Here is a 12,174-nt window from a genome sequence, read left to right on the forward strand (position 1 = left end):
CAACTAGGGTTTTTGATTTCAAAAGGGCTGACTTTCAAAAATTAAGGAAATTAGTTAGAGAAGTGGATTGGACTGAAGAATTTATGGATCTAAAGGCAGAGGAGGCCTGGGATTACTTTAAATCAAAGCTGCAGAAGCTATCGGAAGCCTGCATCCCAAGAAAGGGGAAAAAATTCATAGGCAGGAGTTGTAGACCAAGCTGGATGAGCAAGCATCTCAGAGAGGTGATTAAGAAAAAGCAGAAAGCTTACAGGGAGTGGAAGATGGGAGGGATCAGCAAAGAAAGCTACCTGTTTGAGGTCAGAACATGTAGGGATAAAGTGAGAAAGGCTAAAAGTCAAGTAGAGTTGGACCTTGCAAAGGGAATTAAAACCAATAGTAAAAGGTTCTATGGCCATATAAATAAGAAGAAAACAAAGAAAGAAGAAGTGGGACCGCTAAACACTGAGGATGGAGTGGGGGTCAAGGATAATCTAGGCATGGCCCAATATCTAAACAAATACTTTGCCTCAGTCTTTAACAAAGCTAAAGAGGATCTTAGGGATAATGTAGCATGACAAATGGGAATGAGGATATGGAGGTAGATATTACCATATCTGAGGTAGAAGCAAAACTCCAACAGCTTAATGGGACTAAATCAGGGGACCCAGATAATCTTCATCCAAGAATATTAAAGGAATTGGCACATGAAATTGCAAGCCCATTAGCAAGAATTTTTAATGAATCTGTAAACTCAGGGATTGTACTGTATGATTGGAGAATTGCTAACATAGTTCCTATTTTTAAGAAAGGGAGAAAAAGTGATCTGGGTAACTACAGGCCTGTTAGTTTGACATCTGTAGTATGCAAGGTCTTGGAAAAAATTTTGAAGGAGAAAGTAGTTAAGGACATTGAGGTCAATGGCAAATGGGACAAAATACAACATGGTTTTACAAAAGGTAGATCATGCCAAACCAACCTGATCTCCTTCTTTGAGAAAGTAACAGATTTTTTAGACAAAGGAAACGCAGTGGTTCTAACTTACGTAGATTTCAGTAAGGCGTTTGATACGGTGCCACATGTGGAATTATTAGTTAAATTGGAAAAGATGGGGATCAATACAAAAATTTAAAGGTAGATAAGGAATTGGTTAAAAGGGAGACTACATCGGGTCCTACTGAAAGGTGAACTGTCAGGCTGGAGGGAGGTTACCAGTGGAGTTCCTCAGGGATCGGTTTTAGGACCAATTTTATTTAATCTTTTTATTACTGACCTCGACACAAAAAGTGGGAGTGTGCTAATAAAGTTTGCGGATGATACAAAGCTGGGAGGTATTGCCAACTTAGAGGAGGACCGGGATATCATACAGGAGGATCTGGATGACCTTGTAAACTGGAGTAATAGTAATAGGATGAAATTTGATAGTGAGAAGTGTAAGGTTATGCATTTAGGGATTAATAACAAGAATTTTAGTTATAAGCTGGGGACGCATCAATTAGAAGTAATGGAGGAGGAGAAGGACCTTTGAGTATTGGTTGATCACAGGATGACTATGAGCCGCCAATGTAATATGGCCATGAAAAAAGCTAATGCGGTCTTGGGATGCATCAGGCGAGGTATTGCCAGTAGAGATAAGGAGGTGTTAGTACCGTTATACAAGGCACTGGTGAGACCTCACCTGGAATACTGTGTGCAGTTCTGGTCTCCCATGTTTAAGAAGGATGAATTCAAACTGGAACAGGTACAGAGAAGGGCTACTAGGATGATCCGAGGAATGGAAAACTTGTCTTATGAAAGGAGACTCAAGGAGCTTGGCTTGTTTAACCTAACTAAAAGAAGGTTGAGGGGAGATATGATTGCTCTCTATAGATACATCAGAGGGATAAATACTGGAGAGGGAGAGGAATTATTTAAGCTCAGTACCAATGTGGACACAAGAACAAATGGATATAAACTGGTCATTGGGAAGTTTAGACTTGAAATTAGACGAAGGTTTTTAACCATCAGAGGAGTGAAGTTTTGGAATAGCCTTCCAAGGGAAGTAGTGGGGGCAAAAGATCTATCTGGCTTTAAGATTAAACTCGATAAGTTTATGGAGGAGATGGTATGATGGGATAACATGATTTTGGTAATTAATTGATCTTTAAATATTCATGGTAAATAGGCCTAATGGCCTGTGATGGGATGTTAGATGGGGTGGGATCTGAGTTACTAATGAGAATTATTTCCTGGGTATCTGGCTGGTGAATCTTGCCCATATGCTCAGGGTTTAGCTGATCGCCATATTTGGGGTCGGGAAGGAATTTTCCTCCAGGGCAGATTGGAAGAGGCTCTGGAGGTTTTTCGCCTTCCTCTGTAGCATGGGGCACGGGTCACTTGCTGGAGGATTCTCTTCTCCTTGAAGTCTTTAAACCACGATTTGAGGACTTCAATAGCTCAGACATAGGTGAGAGGTTTTTTGCAGAGTGGGTGGGTGAGATTCTGTGGCCTGCGTTGTGCAGGAGGTCGGACTAGATGATCATAATGGTCCCTTCTGACCTTAGTATGTATGAATCTTGTACCTGAGGATCTGGCCCACAGACTTTAAAAATTAAACTACAGGATTAAGTTTATAAGGCAGACACACACAGGTGCAAATATGTAAGTGGAGACTGTGCAGATGAAAACATAAATAGTGCTGTAATTGCCTGTTTGCAGAATGTCATGGTTCAGAGACTTTTTTTTTTTTTTTTTTTTTTGCATTTGGGAGCAGTCACACCTCAAAGGACACAACATTGCCACTGAGCTCTGGTTTTCCAGATAATAGGCTGAGGCACCCAGCAGCCTCTCACTCAAGCAATTAATCATGTTCCTTAAATCTTGTCAACAGAGGCTTGTTTCTCATTAAACTACCTGAAAGCAGATCTACTGACGGGCCCAAGGGGAAAATAAAGAAGAAAAGGTATTTGTTTTCAGACACAGTTCAAAGGCAACAAAGCTAAGAAGAACTGCCAAAATAGAAACAACGATCATTAATTCATTTTTCCCCCTCAGTGAGCACACAAAACTAAATTCCCCTAGTGCTCTTCTACTGAGACAGATCTTGAAAATGTCTGTACGAGACACATGATGGTCTTGCATACATGGATACAATTTACTGTTTCATTTTTCTAAATGGCTTTCTGGAATGTAGTTTGAAATTGGCAAAAATATGATGGGCAAAATCCTGCTCTCAGTTAAAATGAGCTCATGGGGGCAATTCCAGATTTAAACTGGGGTAACTGAGTAGAATCAGGTCCTTCAGCTGCTCAGAGGAATACGTTTAGATAGGCAAATATATTTTGTTTTGGCTCAAACTGCCTTTGAACTTTCATGTCTTTTGTTCCCCAGGGTAAAACTTTGCCCACAGAGGAAAGCTGCAGTGGATTAGATGAATGGAGAATACAACAGTCGAAAGGTATAAAATTTCTTCTGCAAATAACCATTTAGACTCATACAACTGGTTGAGGTACAATAGCCCTGATGATGGAGGCAAGTCTCTTCTGCCAATTTTTTGGTTGTTGTTTCAATTCCCTCTAAGTAAAGTCCTCGTTTTTTGACCCAAGCAGAGAGCAATGCTTCTTCTTTAGCCCCTGGTTTTGAACTCATTGCCATCCAGAATATAGCTTATCTCTGTGCTGATTAGAAAATTATGCTACCGCAACCCATTGAAGGGCTAGATTGTGCTCATGCATGCTGAAGTCTAGGGAATGCTATGCTACAGTCAAAATCCCCAGAAGGATTTCTGATTCTCAGAAGAGGGCCTCCGGGTCACTGCCACAGCAGCTTCCTAGGCTCCTAACTTGTATTGGGTACAGTATTCTATCCTTCCATTGGCTGGCCTGGATGGAAAGTGGCATGCTATAGTAAGTCCTCCAGGAAGTGTAGAGATGCTACACTTCCTGTATTCTCTATGCCATCTTTGGTTTCCTAGGACACACTTTGTGCTGGGCAGAGAAAAAGCAGCCCAGGACAAGGCAGTCACAAGCTGTAGCTACAGAGAGCAGAAGAATGTTTGTTACCTCTTTTCTGTTAATGCCCTGTTCATAATTAAGGGTTTCTCTCTGCCTGTCAGTAAGATACTACATGGTACCAGGAGTGGAAGGCACAGTGTGCTGGAAGACCCAATGAAAGGAAACACTGAAATGGCTGCTACAGAGCCTGTGAAACTGCACATAACTCCGTCACCAGCCCTGAGAATCAGGGGAAATGCTGAATGTGCCTGGAAAATGGCTCAAATAGCCACAGGGCAAATGAAGTGGAGAATGAGCAAAAGATGATGGTGGCGAGAGAGAGGAAAGCTTTGCAGAAATAATGAAAATGCTTGAGGATCATTGCGTCCTTAGATAAAAAGGTTACTTATGAGAAATATACGTTCAGGATGAGACCACAGAACAACAGGAGTTCATCACAGATTTAAAACTAAAAAGTCAGTCCTGTGAACATGAAATATGAAGAGACGCTTGTGACACTGCACTTCATGTTCTTCATAGTGATATTAGTAGGATATAATTATGATATATTTTATGCAAGATACGTCATGAGAGATGTCATTGGAAAGGTTATGATTTACTGAGTATGATTATCCTATTTGTATTCATGTACCATTTTTCTATCCAAAGTTATAAATATTGACTATGTATCTATTTCACATGTAGCTATTCCTGGGCAACTCTTGTGATGGGTTACCCCCCACTCTGGGGTGCCACCTGATGTACTGGGGTACCACTGAGCCTGCCTGTTCCACCAGGCTGGGCTCCCTTGCACTGTCCTGCTGAGCCAAGCCCTCAAGCCTCCTCTGGCACACACACACAGGTAGGGACACACCCAGCTGCAGAAAGACAGAGACACTGAAATCAGCACTGCATGGGAAGGCTTCAGCTAAGGAATTGCCCAGCACTCAAGTGCACCCCCCCACCCCTCTGGAGTGTAAACCCAAAATTATATTGCCTTGCACTGCACAGAGAACTATGCAGCATAAGTTCATGAAATTCGCTCCCTCCCTCAATGTGGAGGAAGACAGGTTTTTGCCCCCCAGTTATGAATTCTGAAACAAAAACAAGTTTATTAACTGCAACAGATAGATTTTAAGTGATTATAAGAGACAGTAAACAGACCAAAGCAGATTTCTAAGCAAATAAAACAAACATGCAAACTAACCTTAATACACTAAAAAGAAATCATTACAAATAGTAATTTCTCACCCTAAATGTTGTTTTAGGCATTTCTTTAACAGGCCAGACACCTTTTTCCAACCTGGGCTCAGCTCTTCTTCCCCCCCTTTTTGTCCTTCTTTCTTGGATGCTTTCAGCAGTCATCCTGGGTGATGATTCAGTGGAGAACACTGATTAAGTCACTCCCCTGTCTTAAATAGGTTTTACATATGGCAGGAACCCTTTGTTTGCCAGTGTGATTTCCCCCATGGAAAAATACTGGTATTCTATCATGGAATCCAGTATCAGATGACTTAATCACATGACTGCAGTATCAAAGCAGCCATGTGTCAAAGGTTGTTTGTAGCATCCCAGGAAGCTTCTCAGGAAGGTGGGAGATTAGCATTTTCAAAGTCCTATTGTTCCTCCTAATGGCCCATCCAGACTGATTGCATTCTGTCTGGTGGGTGTTCCCCAGGTGCCCAAGCACTTTTGTAATTGATACACAGTGAATATTCCTCATTTCAGATACAGAAATGATATATGCATACAATTAGGACAATCATATTCAGTAAATCATTATATTTGCAGTGATACCTCACATGCCTTATCTTGCACAAAATAGATCATAGTTATGCCAAAATCATAGTATAACAATATTTCTACGAAGAATAGGAGTAGTGTCACAAGGCTCACTAGGCAAAATTCTCTCAGTCTAGATGGCTGGCTGGGAAGTGCCCATTCAAGTTAATAAGCCATTAGGAAGAAACAATGGCCCTTAGGAGAAGCTTATCTCCTACCTGGTGGGCCTTTCTGTGAACGCTTCAAACAGCCAGTGGGGGATGGCTGCTGTGTCTCTACAGGGACATGTAACCAGGTCACCTGGTGCTGGACTCCATCTTGGGATGTCAGTATTTTTCCACTGACTGGCATAGGAACGGAGCTTTGAAACAAAGGGTTCCCGCCCTATGCAAAAGCTACATAAGGCAGGGGAGTGACATCATCTGGATTCTTCACTGCCTCCCCACCCAAGAAAACTCCTGGAAACACCTGAGGAACAAAGACTGAACTGGGGGAAGTGCTGGACCCAGGCTAAAGGGATTTTTAGCCTGTGAATGGAACATCTGGGGATTCTAAGCTGTAAGCAAGTGCAGATTGCCCCTTAAGAATCTGCAACCTGCTTGTATCATCACTTAGGCTGATAATCTACTATTCATATCCAATCTATTTAGTATATTAAACTTAGTTTGCATTTTTTTGTTTATTTTCTAGGCAATCTGCTTTGATCTGTTTTCCCTTATAATCACTTAAAATCTATCTTTTGTAGTTAATAAATTTGTTTTTGCTTTATCTAAACTAGTGTGTGGAAATCATAACTTAGGGGCAGAAAGCTGTTTCATATTCCTTTCCACACTGAGGGAGGGGGCAAATCTTAATGCTTAAGAAGTACAGTTCCCTGTGCAATGCAAGACAGTATAATTTTGGGTTTATACTCCAGAGGGGGTGAGTGCCTGAGGAGCTGGGAGGTACCCCTAGCTGTATCCTTCCCATGCTGGGGCTGGTCAGAGAGCCTGCCTGCATGTAACTGCAGCTGGGTGTGTCCCTACCTATGTGTATGCTGGTGAAAGTGCAGACTAGAGAGGTTTGGCAGCTTGTCACAGCAGTCCGGTGTAAAAGGGAGCCCAAGCTGGTGGGTCAAGGGGGCTCAGTGGTACCCCAGGTCCAGGTGGCACCCTGGGGGGAACCCATCACAAGTCTGTTATTAAAGAGCAGATTATCTTGAGGTGTAACAATGAAAAAAGCCCAGAACAGTCAGGAATGCAGTCTCAGAACTTCTGTTAGTTAGTAAGTAATCTAGCTAGAAATGCATTAGATTTCGTTTTGTTACATGGCTGGTAAAATAAGCTGTGCTGAATGTGGTTACACTTCCCTTTATTTTTATCACACCTGCTCTTAAAAATCTCCAGTGATGGAGATTCCACAACCTCCCTAGGCAATTTATTCCAATGTTTAACCACCCTGACAGTTACGAAGCTTTTTCTAATGTCCCACCTAAGCCTTCCTTGTTGCAGTTTAAGCCCATTGCTTCTTGTCCTATCCTCAGAGGTTAAGAAGAACAATTTTTCTCACTCCTCCTTGTAACAATCTTTTATGTACTTGAAAACTGCTATCATGTCCTCTTTTGGTCTTCTTTTCCAGACTAAACAAACCCAATTTTTTCAATCTTCCCTCATAGGTCATGTTTTCTAGACCTTTAATCATTTTTGTTGCTCTTCTCTGAACTTTCTCCAATTTGTCCACATTTTTCCTGAACCATGGCAACCAGAACTGGACACAATACTCCAGCTGAGGCCCAATCAGCGCAGAGTAGAGCGGAATTACTTCTCGTATCTTACTCATAACACTCCTGCTAATACATCCCGGAACAATGTTCATTTTTTTTCTGCAACAGTGTTACACTGTTGACTCATATTTAGCTTATGGTTCACTATGACTCCCAGATCCCTTTCCACAGTACAGTACTCCTTCCTAGGCAGTCATTTGCCTTTTTGTATGTGTGCAACTGATTGTTCCTTCCTAAATGGAGTACTTTGCATTTGTCCTTATTGAATTTCATCCTGTTTGCTTCAAACCATTTCTCCAGTTTGTCCAGATCATTTTGAATTTTAATCCTATCCTCCAAAGCACTTGCAACCCCTCCCAGCTTGGTATCGTCTACAAACTTTATAAGTGTACTCTCTATGCCATTGTCTAAATCATTGATGAAGATATTGAACAGAACCGGACCCAGAACTGATCCCTGCGGGACCCCACTCGTAATAATCCCAACCATGATGTTAAAACATACAGAGAAAGTACGAAAGTGCACATATTAAGTGCAGAAAGGGATTCCTCCAGTAAAGAGGAAGAGCTGTTAACACAATAATGGAGGAGGCTGAAAACTCAGAAGATTTGCTAATTAAAATGTGCACAGATGGCATTTATGTGACATACAAGATAGACAGTGGGGCACAGGTAAATGTAATAACAGAAACCGAAATAGATATAAGGAGCACATAAAAGTGGATGAGTCAAAGTGTCGGTGAAAGACTATAATGCAGCAGTACTTGAATTGTTGCGAGTGTGCACACTGATCATTAAATACAAAAAGAAAATGATGAAACAAGAGATTGTGAGGGTAGACAGGGGCAAGCAACCAGTCTTGAACCAACATATGGGTGAGACACTTGATTTCATTTAGAAGTTATATGTCAGAGAGAGACAGAAAAACAACATAGAACCAGATATGAAATGAAAGTATTAATGGCATCATATGAAGATGTGTTCATGGGAATAACATAAAAGATACGAGTAAGAGAGGATGCTGAACCTGTGGTACATGCTGCATGAAAAGTTCCACAACTCTTAAGAAAGAGGTTAGAAGAAGAGCTGCAAAACATGAGAGCAAGTCACGTGAAGAATACAAGAACCAGCAGATTGGGTTCACTTCCTTGTACCTGCAGAGAAAAACCTGGGGGTGAGGGAGGAGAGGGAAAGGAAGAGGGGACTATGGCTCTGTGTAGATCCTAAGATCCTAAGGAGCAGAACAAAAACGTAAAAAGAGAAGGCTTTCACTTGCCCACAAGAAGTGAGCTGTTGTCTGAGATGGCAGGAACCAAATTCTTCAGCAAATTATATGTATCAGCAGGATTTTGGCAGATCCCCTTGGACACTGAGAGCTCCAAGATCTGCCCTTTTAACACACCGTTTGGCAGATACTGCTTCCTAAGAAGCCTGTTGGAATATGTTTGTTTGACATTATATGGTTAAAATATAACCATGTAGATCATTGTTGTTACTGCTGTTAAATAATTGCAACAAATCTTGTACAAAGTATATCATGTAAGGTTTCAGTGGAAAAGTTATGGTTTGCTGAATATGATTCTCCTGTTTGCACGTGTCATTTTTGTACCTGGAATTATGAATATTGACTATGTACCGAGAAGTACTTGTGGCACCTTAGAGACTAACCAGTTTATTTGAGCATAAGCTTTCGTGAGCTACAGCTCACTTCATCGGCTGCATACTGTATGAAGTGAGCTGTAGCTCACGAAAGCTTATGCTCAAATAAATTTGACAGTATGCATCCGATGAAGTGAGCTGTAGCTCACGAAAGCTTATGCTCAAATAAATTGGTTAGTCTCTAAGGTGCCACAAGTACTCCTTTTCTTTTTGCGAATACAGACTAACACGGCTGTTACTCTGAAACCTGTGACTATGTACCTGTATTTCAAATGTGTTTGCTCCTAGGTAACACCCACAAGGTATTTATATCCAGTCTAGCCAGCACCTTGTGAAGGGAATATTTAAGTTGACGGCCCATTAACGAACACAATGGACCATGAAAGAAGCCTATCCACACCTGATAGACTTTCATGTGGATGTTCCATCTAGAATATGGGTAATGGCCTCTGCTATGACTCATTGACGCATGCAAGGGCATGTGACTAGGGCATGTGGTACTGGACTACCTCTTGTGTGCAGGTAATTTTCCACAAACTAAGACTGAGAGCTTTCCCTCCACATGGCAAAATCTATAAAAGGCCGTGGAAACATCTCCATTTTGCATCTTTCCTGCTCTAACCTGGACTATGGACTTATACTAATGGGAGCATTCTAACCAAGGAACTGAGGACCTTCCAATTATTTGGAAGCAACATCTCCATTTTGCATCTTTCCTGCTCTAACCTGGACTATGGACTTATACTAATGGGAGTATTCTAACCAAGGGACTGAGGACCTTCCAATTATTTGGAAGCAACCAGAGACTTGACTTAAGCCAGAAATTTATGCCATTACTGCTTCAAGCCTGATCCATTTATTGTGTGTATTTGATTCCTTTAATGAATTTTAACTCTCACCTTTCTTTCTTTTTATAAATAAACCTTGAGATATTACAAACTTATGGACTGGCAATAGTGTGATTATTGGGAAAGATCTGAGTTATAGATTGACCTGGGTATGTGGCTGGTCCTTTGGGCTCAGAAGAACCCTTTGATTTAATGAAATTGGTTTTAAATAACCACCCAACATAAAGTCTAGTGTCTGGGTGTTGAATCCAGGACTGGAATACCTAAGGAGGTTGCATTTCTGACTTCTTGTTAGCCAGTGTAGTGAGAGAGAAGTTTACTGTTGTTGCTGGTCTGGTATATCTTATGGAAAAATAACCACCATTTAGGGGTGTGTCTGCCCTATTTCTCAGCAGCTTGTCCTGAATTCGGTAGTCTCAGTCATGACCCACTGAGGCATGGTGATAGTTTGTCTCCAGAAGTATTTCACTACACAGGGAGCCAGATGCTAGAGGATCTAGCAAGCGTGAAAGTGTACATTAATGGCATAATAATTGGGGGCAGCACTGCCATTGAACATCAGGAATGACTGAGGAGAGTACAGCAAATTGCGAGAGCTAATAACCTTAAACTGAATAAGGCCAAATGTCAGTTTCAAACAATGGAAATAACATATCTGTGAGAGAAACTGACCTCCAAGGAAATCTTGCTTGATGAATCAAAGATTCAAGCAATAATGAACATGCCATGACCTGAAGATTAGAAGGAATTCAAAGACTGCTAGGCATGTTGAATTACATCAGCAAATTCATACCTAGCTAAACACCTTGTACACCTAAGCTATCTCCTCCACAAGCTCACCAAATGGATATGGAAGCCAAAGTATTAAACAGAGTTCAATGATTTAATGTATATTCTGACATTAGCTCCGGTTCTGCAAATTTTTGACCAAGTGAAAGACATCAAACTCCCCACAGATACCTCAAAAGGAGGGCTGGCCAGTCTCATAGGCATCAGGAGCTATGATAGCTGCAGAGATGATGTATGCACAAATTGGAAAAGAAACACTAGGTCTGGCGTAGGGATGTACAAGGTTTCACAACTTTCTCTATGGCCATAGCTTCAAAGCAAAGACTGATCACAAACCACTGACTGCAAAACATAATGAGGGACCTGCAGAAGCACCACCAAGGATATATTGACTACTTTTGAAAATACAGAAGTATAATGTGACACTGGAGTTCCAACCGGGACACATTTTTAGTAATGGCAGACATATTGTCAAGAGCATATGCTCCATCTGACTGTACATAGCCCACCCTGAGCCCTGCACAACTGCGTCCCCTCCCCCAAGGCCCCACCCTCGCTCCGCCTCTTCCTGCCGCCGCTCCAGCCCCTTCCTGAGGCCCCTGCCCGCCCACTGCTCTCTGCCCTCCCCTAAGCTCCTCCCCGAGCTGCCAATCAGCTGTTTGGCAGCACCCTGATTAGCTGATCGGTGGTGGCACCAAACACTTATGGCTGGTGAGTGTTGAGCACACGCTATTTTTTTTTCCTGTGGATGCTCCAGCCCCAGACCACCCCCGGAGTAGGTGCCTATGTACATGGTGAACATGATAAAAGTGTCATGTGCTGTATCTCCATGCATATGGAATAAACTGGAGACAGTAACAACTAAAGATGAAACCCTGCAAGCAGCAGCACAAGTGATAAGTAAAGAAGGAAAAATTTAACAATTCCCACCTGCATATTCCCACTACAAAAATGAATTTTCAGTGATCTGAGGAGCACTTCTGTTGGGGACACAGATCATCGTACACAGTGATGAGAAGGAAAATACTGGAACAAATACAAGAAGGGCACCTGGGAGCAATGGTGGATTAGCCACTGAGCCAATGGGGCCCATGCCCAGGGACCCTGGCCAACTGGGGAGCCGCAAAAAAATGAGCACCCCTCCGCCCCGACCATCTCTGTCTGCCCACCTGGCACTCCTTCTGGGGAGTGGAGTCAGGGTGTGGGGGCTTGCCCCACTCCACCTGCCTGCCCAGCACTCCTGCCGGGGAGCAGGGCAAAGCGCTGCACCCCGACCCCACTCCTCAGCAGGAGCACCAGGCGGGCAGGCAGAGGAGGGCAAGCCCCAGCACCCTGACCCCGCTCCCTGGCAGGCGTACCGGGCAGGCAGGGAGAGCCCCCATGCC

Source organism: Natator depressus, chromosome 5, assembly GCF_965152275.1.
Source record: "Natator depressus isolate rNatDep1 chromosome 5, rNatDep2.hap1, whole genome shotgun sequence".
Taxonomy (NCBI): Eukaryota; Metazoa; Chordata; order Testudines; family Cheloniidae; genus Natator; species Natator depressus.